This window comes from Lactuca virosa, chromosome 4 (assembly GCF_052849685.1).
Source record: "Lactuca virosa cultivar CGN04683 chromosome 4, Lactuca_virosa_CGN04683_v6, whole genome shotgun sequence".
NCBI classification, from domain to species: Eukaryota; Viridiplantae; Streptophyta; class Magnoliopsida; order Asterales; family Asteraceae; genus Lactuca; species Lactuca virosa.
The window spans coordinates 123,360,443-123,371,709 of NC_136429.1; the positions used below are offsets into that span (position 1 = coordinate 123,360,443).

The following is an 11,267-nucleotide window of genomic DNA, read 5'->3' on the forward strand; positions in this document are numbered from 1 at the left end:
AGTTATTATAACTTCAAATTTAACATATAATTAGAAAATATAAATTTGAATTTTGAAATGAGTTGTCGAATATATCTACTAAAAGGAGATTAAAACTATTCATTTATTACAATATATATATATATATATATATATATATATATATATATATATATATATATATATATATATATATATACCCTAATGTAATAAATAAGAGCATTTCTGCCACCTGACAATCTCTTAGACCCCCCCCCAATTGATTTTTCCCTCTCATATCATCTAATTGAATTTCTTATATTGCCCTTCCATCCTTTATGCTGACCAAATACGTTAGTCAAATCACGTCTCCCCTATTCACGCCTCCATCGGCTCCAAATTCGCCTTCTTGATTTTGGAAACCAGATGCCTATTCAAATTTAAAATTAACCTTCTATTCCTCCTTCAATTTTTCTCCCGAAATCAAAGATAACGTACAATATGAATGCTGCCAAGATTTTAAATCATTTCAAGATTTCACTGTTTCATATGCAACAATCGGACACAACTACGTAAGATTAATCAGACTCTCCCTCTTTCTCTTTCTCTACTAGAAAATCGTGGTTTTTACTCTTTTTAGTTATTGCTCTTCCTTCACTGATGTCCCAAAATATCACTAAAACTAGGGTTTCGCGGTTCTGAATTAGATTTCAATAGGTTCTATTGTGAAATCAGAGGAGGAATGGCGTGTAGTTCTCTCCCCTGAACAGTTCCGCATCCTTCGCAACAAAGGAACCGGTTAAGTATACTACTTGATCCATTGCATTCTTTCTATATTCGATGATCAGATTCCTAAACCGTAATAATGCTTTATCAATTTCTGTAGGAGAACTGATCATTTAAAGTTTTGCACTTAAATTTACCGGATGATAGAGTTTCGGATGATAGAATTTATCGGAAGTTCGGTTTAGGGTTTAAAGATATTTTTCTGTTTGTTATTTTACGAATTTTGTTTTGGCAGTGTGCTTTGCGCTTGGTTTATTATGTAAGTTGTATTAGATTATGATCCAACTTGAGCTTCATTCGGCTTGTGGATACTAATTTTATGGGTGTTGGGCTGGTTTGTTCGTTTTAGTGGCTTTGTCGTAATTATTATTGCAGTTTCTGTTTTATGAACTAGGAAGGTAATGAGCTTATTGTGGATGGAATACACTTGCTTCTGAAAATGATAGTAACTGGTATTACATGTTATGAATCTCCCCCAAATAATACTTAAAACTTGCGAATGCTTAGATACTGAAATCAACTTAAAGTTTAATGGTTCCGTTGTTGAGTAATTAGAACAGTGATGCATATGAGTGCTTGCTGTATGGAAAGTTTCACTGCAAGAGAAAATTGAAGTTAAAATTTGAAGGATTAGGAGCTAATTTGTTGGTTTTGCTTGTGTGTTTGATTTTGGTAAGCATCATCGACTATCTATATGATATTGTTAGGATTGAGTTTTGTATGATAGAATTTACCGAAAGTTCCTCAGACACCACTGTTAAGGTTTGTTTTCATCTTATAATTGATTTTCAAATCCATGATGAAATGAATCTACTAATGCTACATCAAGTTGTATATCAGACATGGGATTGCTTTTCTGATGGAAGTTGCACTGGAACTTTCCGCCAACACACATATTATGTCAATTGTCTTGCTTCTGCAGATCGGGTTGTATATCAGACATCGGGTTGTATATGTGGTGATGATGATATGTGCATGTTTTAACTAATATGGTTGACTTTTTTTAATTAAATGGTTGCAGATTCTGCTTATCAGGATCCTCTGATTCTATGATCAGGTAGGTAACAACATGGTATTCATCAATAAATCATGTGGATGAAACTAAATGACCATTTTACCCTTACATTCCAAATATTAATTTTTACAGATTATGGGATCTTGGTCAGCAACGATGTGTCCACTAGATGAAACAATTGCACACTTTTCCTCTGGAAATTTTGTGAAATGAATGCATTATGAAGTCTCTCATGCCTCCAGAGCTTCTGGTTAGTTTCATACATAATAGGGTCCATCTCATGCCATGTAATCTCATAATACAAAACTAAAGAGAAGTTATATTTGAACATTGTATAATTATTGTGATTATTATCCAAAATTACTTTCTACAGTGCAGTTAACAGTTTACGTTTAATAGGTTGATACCCTTTAAAACATGAAATTTACTTATTTGTAATTACAAGTTTATTTATTATTCATAGGAACCTAATAATCTTGAGTCTGATTTTTCATAATTAAGTTCATCTAAAAATGATTTCAATGTACCCAAAATTAATGCCCAAACAAATATTTGTACATGTCATCAAGAATACCCCAAACTGCCGTTTCTTGAAAGATGCATTTGGGTTTGTTCTTAAGCATATGTGGAAGTTGTGATGGAAGCTATGGTTTTAAATTATTCTAATTTTTTTCTTTTGTGCACTTTCTATTTTTTGCAGTTATAAATCATTCTAATTTAGTGCAGTTTACAAATTTTTACTGCAATTCAAAAAAACATGTTTTTTTTTGGAAGTTTTTAATGTCTTTGTTAAATGGTTAGATGTTTTTTCGTATCTTTGCATACAAAAAATCTAGCACCGCAAAGATTAAAACAATGATTTTTTTTTTTATTTGAGAAAAAATAGTTGTACATTTTTAATTTATTTCATGTGCATTTTAAATAAATGACCAAAAAGGTTGTAATATTTTGTTTTTATTGTGTTTCTATTCAAGTTTTAGGAAAACAAATAATAATAATAATAACTAGAAAGGTTACCCCCGCTACGTGGGGACCAGAAGCTTTCAATGTTGTTTCCGAATTGATAAATATGACAGACATAGAAAGTGCAAGGATGAAAAGCCCAGGCTTTGCCCCGGACCGTTTTTTTCATGTTTTTATTAAAAAATGTAAAAGTTTTGACTGTAAGGACCAGAAGTGTCAAAATGGCTAAAGAATTAAAGGGGTAGGAATTAGCAACTTTTTAGAAAATGGATCAAAGTTGTCAAACCGTTAAAGTTTTGTGGCCAAACTTTAAATATTAAAAGGTTCCAAAAAAGTATAGAAATATTGATTGCAAGGACCAAAAGTGTCAAAATGGGTAAAGAATGAGGAGCAAAGTTGCCAAAAAACATCCAAATTTAGTATTCCTCACTTTGAAGCCCAATAATAATACAGGGACCAATTCTGCCAAAAAAATGACAAGTTCACTATTCCTTTTCTTCATAACTTTAATATATATAATAATAATAATAATAATAATAATAATAATATACTTTAGATAAAGAATTGTTTGCCAACACTTTTTATCCGATGTATATGTAATTTTCATACGCTTCAGTTTACTCCACAAATTCAAGCAATAGCTACTTTGCTCATTCAAAGAATGCGTCAAAATGACCATTTTACCTCTTATTTGAACCTTTGTGTCAAGTTTGTATTGGGTTAACGTGTTTAGACTTTGTAAGCCTAAAACTCAACTCAAAATTAGCTTGCAATGTTTTTACAACGGGCTCAACTAGATGAAATAATTTAAATCCTTTTACTTTAAGATATTTAAAATAGTTTTATAAATATGTTAGGAAACTTGTTTATATGGGCCCTGTTTGTTTTATATTTCCCATTAAGTGGTGCTTAAAAAAAATTAAATTATAGATCCAATGACTTTATTTTGTTGGTTTAGATTGTTGAACCATTCACAATAGATTATATGTAATTTTTTTTATATATTTTTAAGATACGCATTCTACTTACATTTATAATAATATACTTGAACATAATTCTTTTTTAATATTCAATTTTGTATGTTGGTCACTCTAATTCCTATTTATTCTGTTTTTTTTTATGTTGGTAGTACATCAATCAATCTGAGTTTTCAATCCTTTGGAAAGTCTTATTTGTAACCATTCTATAAAACAACCTATTATTATTAAATAAATTCATCAATGCATATAATTTTTTTTTTCAGAAATATCATTTTTTTTATACATATAAAAAATTTTGTAATTTTTTTGAAACCACAAGCAAAAACTTAAAAGGTCGATCGAAATTGTACATATGTAATCAATGAATTTAAAATTTGATTAAGTTTAGCTTTATCCATTTTATATTATCAATATTTTTTAAACAATGGAGAGCCAATTGCATCATATACAAAACAAACTTTATAAATAATACAATATAAGTTTTCTACCTTAATGATATATTATTTATTACATAATTAAATTTTAAATTTTATTTAACATTAACATCCGTGGGTTCCACGGGTTTTTACCTAGTATATATATTTAAAATCTTTATACCTTCCTTTTTCACTCATGTGCCCAAGTCTCGGTAGCATATGGTACATATATCTACATCTTCAAAATCATAATATGCTCCATCTGTCGTAACCATAGATAAGGTTACCATTTCTTGCCATAGGCAAATACTAAGAACTAGTAGTGTTTTAATAATAATAATAATAATAATAATAATAATAATAATAATAATAATAATAATAATAATAATAACTTTCTTAATCAAGTTTTTTTAGTATCACTTATTCAAAATGAATACCATGAATTATGCAAACATGAATTCAATTTCCATAGCCAACAGTTGCAAACCTAGCTTACAAGCACCCATTCTTATTCTTAAAGAACATTATTCATGGGCGAATCGAATGTAACTACATCTTGAAGGTGTAAATGAAGATGTTTGGAAATGTGTCCAAGACACTCTTCTGGTTTCTCCCAATGCAATTCACCAAGCACCTTCGGTTATTCCTGATTTTGGTGGCATAAATCTTGGAAATGAGAACAATACTCAAAGAAAACTAGAATTGCAAGATAAATGTGATTTGATTTCTTGAATACCTCATGGTATTCTGGACAAAATGGAAGATGTAGAAACCTTTTTACATATGAAATCCAGAATGTTTTGAATAACATATATGAAGGAAATGAAAAGAAATTTAGTAAACAAAAGAACATATGCTTTAAAGGAATTCAATAATTTTAATATGTTTTCATATGAAACAAGTCATGACGCCCATGATTGGTTCAACATTTTCAAAATGAAACTCAAAGATATAAACATTCAAAAATCCAACATGAAATCAACATTAAGTTTTTGAATACATTGATGGAAAACTAGAAAATAGTGAAATTGATTATCCGAGGACCACTAATTAAGCATTCATATTGCTTCTATATACGATTTATATGCAGAAATGCAATCATAAAAAAATTCATTTGCATCACCTAATCAAAATAAATAAATTTGAGGACCTTTTTTAGTGATGTAAGTCAGCCCACATATGCATCAAAACTTTTAGAATCAAATTTTTGTAAATCAAAATTTTCTGAATCAAGTTTTCCAAAATCAAAGTTTTAACCCACTGGTTCAAGCAAATCAATGATTTAACCCATCAGTTTTTCAAAATCAAAGACAATATTTTTTACAATCCAAATCATTTTAACAAAAACCGAGGTTCGTGCTTTTTTAAGCATTTTTATCTCGGACACTAATCAAATCTCTTTTGTTAGTAACAAAAATCAAGGGAACTTCATACCTCAAACGAAAATTTTCAAATTGGTCAATATCAACCTAGACTGTACTCTAAAAATAATTTCAAAACAAAGACTATCAGTCAAACAATGTTTCTAGAAATTATCAGCAACCTCATTCTGAGTATGATGGAATAAGATGTCACAATTGTTAAGGAACAAATCATTATGCTCATGATTAAAAAACCAAAACCATGAAATTCAAGGATATCGAATACTATATGTGAAAGGCAAAAGACCTTGAAGATCGAAAATAAAAGGACGAAAAAGACAAGACACTCATTGTTATTCATGCACCAAATGTAGAAATATAGGTCGTTGGAGATATGCCCATTGCCATAATATGTTAGTGACACAATGATTAATTATATGGGCCTATTTGGCTTACACACTTTGCATAACTAGAAAAGCGTTTTTGGCAAGGAGTGACTCTCTCAAATGAGAGTTTATGGGTTCAAGTCTCACTAGGACACATAGGTGACTATAAATTAATTAGAAGGGTCATTTATGCATTAAAGGACAAAAGTTTTTATTATGGTAATGTTACCATAATCGAGAAAATCTTGGAGGCTAAGAAAGGATGCTTAGGGTTTCCATTCCATGTATAAGGGAGTCGAGACCAAAGGAGCCTCTAATAAAATTCTAATTCGTCCTTCCTCTCATCTCTTTATCTCTCTACTTTGAAGGCATAAAGAAGGCTTACTTAAAGGGTTTTGGTAACTTGATTGTACACCAAGGAAGAAAGAGGAGTTTGCTTGCTTGGAACCAAGGGGTATGATTCCAGCCGAGGGATTCTACTTTGGATTGATCTTCTTGACATCGTAAAGTTAATTCTTTTAACCCCCCATTGTAGATAGTTAGTTGTTATTAATTGTATGGACAAGGATTCATGGTCCAATCATGATACTGTGATTTTACAATTTGAATGTCGTTTATTTATTTTTTCCATGTAATGTAATTTTTCCTTTTAATTGTAATAGAGATTAGAATAGATAGAAAAATGTACTAAAAAAATAAATTGTAAATATTGAAGACCGAAGACCACCAAACAAAGCTCATGGAGATTGGAAACTTAATGGAGTTCCACGTGAGTATCTAACGGCGATGACGAAGCAAGTAGGATCTGTGCATTGTTATTATGCATGTAGTTGTGTTTGGTTGATTTTATGATTTTTCTATATCGCACGACTTGATAAAGTTGATTTTAAAATTAAAGACACAATATTTTTTGTTAACAAAGGACAAACAAATAAAATTTGACAAACAAGAACTATAAAGAGTTTTATAATTAATTTAAAAGAAGTTTTAAAAATAATTTTGTTAAAAGAAGGTTAAATTTTTTGTAACCAAAAACAAAAACCAATATCTTTTTCAATGTAGATCACATGCTACCATTTAAGATACACACTTATGCTAATTATCTTTTGGCATCGAAAACTACATTAGCCAAACATGTTGATTAGACGTTAGAAGTGTGAAGTTTTCTCGGCTATACTCTAGAGTCTTGAACTGGATATCATGTATGATTAAATGGATGATTTATTATATTTCGTTGTGATTTGTGGGTTGTGGCATACCTATCACAAATAAGATATAAGCATAGAAGGGATTTAACATGTCAATGTTGACTTAGTAAAAATCAATAAATCCTGCAACAATCTAAGAGTTCGATTGAAATTGATAAAGAGTTTTACCTATTTAAATGAGTTTTCTTTTTTATTACAACATACATTTTTATAACTAAAAGTGAAATATGGATCATAGCATGTGATAACATAACATTTTGGGTACTAATTTTATAAAGGATAATTATTACACCAATGTATCGATAAAAATGTGTTTAATAAGAACAAATATTTTTTTGATGCATTTATGTGCATAAAAACACATTTTATATTAAAAAAAATAAATTTTACGAAATGTTAATGAATACATAAAATACATATCTTATTAGTACATAAAAATCATTTTTTATTCCAAGAAATACATAATAATACGATTTCTAAGATTTATATAGATAAAAACATGAAGAGATGCAATATAAACATGTTTATTAGCTCAATCGATCGCAAAGGTGGCCTTGAAACCTATATATATGATGTATGTTCAATCCTTGTCCGATATTTTTGTAATGTCGCAAACCGGTCATAGTTTATATAGATGCGCGGCGAAGAGAACTCCATAATCGCTCCTTCGCTCACCAGCTAAAACGTTTGCCTTTGTTCTACTCCCAACCAGTTTCCAAACCCACCCAAAGTTGTTTCTTCCTTCTTTTTTAGATATGATATGGTGATCCATTCAACATGTCACGTCAACAATAAGCCCACATAGGCATGCTAGGTCAGCGAAAACCATTAAGTAGGCGTGAACGGTTTGTGACCTGCTAATAGATAAAAAAAATAAAATGTTTTCTAAAAACTTATGGCTTTTACAAAGCAAAAACAAAGTTTTTGACCATAAAGTTTGGGACTTTTGTAGCATTAGCCCTTCAATAAATAACACATATTTTTATATTTAAAATAATGCATGGGCTTTTTTATTTACTTGTATAGAAGAAGAGCCAATTGTACACAAATGAAGAAATTTCGAATTCGAGAAGAAGCAAGCTACACATGTAGAAAATAGTTTAGTTTTACTAGTCATCAAACAAAATAGTTTTACTCATACTCAATCATTTGTCCTGTTTTCCCTTATATTTGCTACGTATTTATAATAAAGATATTCTTTTCTGATTGTAGAATGCATGGATGTCTTAAGTTAGGAAACTAGACGAAGGGAAATAATAAAATTGCTACATCGATATTTTGCGAATACACATAAATTAAATAAAACTCGGTTTTAAATCAGGCTTTATGACAATTTCCAAATAGGACTTCCTTAATAGGACATAGTTGCACAACCGGGTTATTTACTTTATTAAAACTGTGTTATATAGCTTTCTTTTTTGTAGTAGCAGTGATATACATGTTTTAATAAGTTAATGTTTTAGAATATCATGAAAGAATAAAAACTAAAAAAGGAACTATTTCAACTATATAATTTTAAAAGAATTAAAAAATATAAATTTATAAGTTTGATTCTAATTTAATAAAATTATTTTATCTATTTAAAAAAAAGTTATACTTTGTTTAAAGAAATGAAATATGTGTTGTCAAAAGACACAAAAGTTGGACCAAGAAAGCGATCCAGAAGAATGAGTATACCAAAAATAAATGAGAACATGCATCGTCTCCTTTTAGGAAGCCTCCTACTTTATAATTATACTAGGTAATAACCTATGAAATCCATGGTTAACAAATTTAAAAAATTATTAATACTTTAAAAGCATAATCATTAATCAATGACTTTCAAAGGTTTATTAATTTACAAAGTTAGATGATTTGTCTGTAACTAACTTTACCGGGGTTTGAAAGTTCATTACTATATATCAGGAAGGGGCATTAAAGTACAATGCTATAATTGAAAGGGACATGAACATGTCGCAATTAGAACTACCCCTAATTTTACTGCAGAATGGTTAACGCCAGAAAAAGGCATATTATTATAGAATGTAGCAATGAATTCAAAGAAAACAAATATAATATACTAACTCCTAGCAATTTTACTATGTACAGGATAAGTTAACTATTTAAATTCAAATGGTAAAAGTAAAATCACAATCAAACACCTTTTTATAAAGTTTACATTCAATTAAAAAATAAACTTATAAAACTCTTATTTTACTACCCATAGTAGTGAGATCTTTAGATCTGTCAAACACTTTATCTCCTGTTGATTAACATTTTGATGTCAAAATGATCCTTTTATTGACATGTGTTATTAAAAAGGATCATAAGTCTCTAATCTGCAAGTTCCATGCCTAATTTTTTAATGCAAATAATTGTTAATACCTAAATAAAGCATCACATTTTACATTTTACAATTACAAATTCAAAACAAAGATATTTCATCAATCAATCAATCAATATGCATGCTTTGTCTTGGATCCAATTTGAAGACCCTTGAGAAAAGGGATGCCTAAACTATTCACGCAACGCAAAACAACTTCAACCTTTACTATCAACCCTGCTAAACATTTTTTAATTTTGTTTTTTTTTTAAATCAAAAGTTTGTTCAAAATAAAATGTTATTCCATGCTATAAAAGAAAGGAGTTCACATATTTTGACCAAATTCATTGGAGTAGTTCACATTATAACCATGGTTTTGACTGCCTATTGTAATGTATCACAAGCACAACAACCCTCTATACACTCCCAAGCTTCCATAATGTCAAGTTCAACCTTATATTCTGCAAAAACTAAAAGAAAAAAACCCAAATCTCTATTATTATATTTGCTTGTGACACGACTTAAAAACATTATTAGATAAAAAAGAATGAAATTATATGATGCCTGTTCCTCCTCTCTAGTTCCAGAGTCTCTTAAATCTTCAATAATAAAAATAAAAGATTAAATATACATAGACAATATGGTGAGAATGGGGGTGGGTCTTTATGTTGCATTTGTCCAACTGAAAACAAAAGAAAAAGATGGTAGATAATAAAACAAATGATTTTAAAAATGACCAATAAGAAATTTCATGAAAGAGAAATGCAAAACTAAATTGCAATATCTAACAGAAAGTAAGAAAAAGAATCAAAGCAGTAGGAATATCATGTATAATAACCAAAACCCATAATCAGAGTAGTATATATCTCACACAGAAAGAAGCATAATAACCACAACCTAGAAAAAGATAGCAAGAACTCATCAAGGTAAACAAACTACCCTAGTCCAAAACAATTTACCTAAACTTGAAATGATGATGATCGGCAAATGTGTTTCACCAATTTAGCTCTCATATACACCCTATGAAGCTTCCAAGAGTTAAAGAAACATCTGAATTTGCAGATATTGTTAGAGAAATTATAACATTATCAGAGAGAGAGAGAGAGAGATATTCTTCTTTGTCTTATAAGTGTAAATTCAAGTTGGGAGGAAGCAATCATAAAGAATATCATTGTTTGATATGGAGATGGATGAAACTTTTTGCCAATGTGTTGTTTTTGTCTTGGAAATGCAAATTCTTGTTGTCTTGGAAGTGCAAACTTGAGTTAGGAGGAAATAATCACAAAAAATCTCGATGTCTGCTATGGAGATAAATGAAACCGAAGACGAATACATCTTCTGCTTGGAGAAAACTACGGTACCAACATTACTTGAACGATTTGTGAATTAAGTTATTAATATAAGTGAAAGACGAGCCACATATGAGAAGATCTTATTAATAATTTTCCCATGTAGGATGTCGTAAGAAAACTGAAAAATATATTATCATATTAAGTCATTTTTTCCGGTTTAACCTGGAATAGCCGGTTACAAGGACTGAATGTGGACAAAAAAACAAATTAAATGGTTAAATGTAGAAAAAAGCAGGTGACCAAATGTGTATATATCAAAAAGTATATTACCTTTTTAATTCATTATCCCTTAAAATAATGTTTCATTAATATATGAAATAATGTTTTAATTTGGTATCATTATTATCAAGTTTAACACTACAAGAAAAAATTGAAATAACTACGGAATTTTGCTATGGAAGTGGAATCCGTAGCTATTTAACTGCGGAATATTCTACGGAATGGCTTGTCGTAGCTATGCAGCTACAAAATTTGCTACAGAATTGCATTCCATAGCTAATATTTGAATAACTATGGAAGTTTGTTACGAAATCAAACTCC

The 11,267-nt window shown here is 29.6% G+C and overlaps 1 long non-coding RNA gene across 2 annotated transcripts; it reads left to right on the forward strand.

The window, feature by feature from the left end:
* Window positions 1–321: 321 nt before the first annotated feature.
* On the forward strand, window positions 322–2,136 carry LOC145107305 (uncharacterized). 2 transcript variants are annotated; one of them, XR_013707811.1, is made up of 3 exons: window positions 322–530; window positions 645–1,801; window positions 1,892–2,136. It is a non-coding gene; the product is annotated as an uncharacterized LOC145107305 (long non-coding RNA). The 2 variants fall into 2 exon arrangements; XR_013707810.1 differs by lacking the exon at window positions 322–530 and having other exon boundaries at window positions 541–1,801.
* Window positions 2,137–11,267: the final 9,131 nt, after the last annotated feature.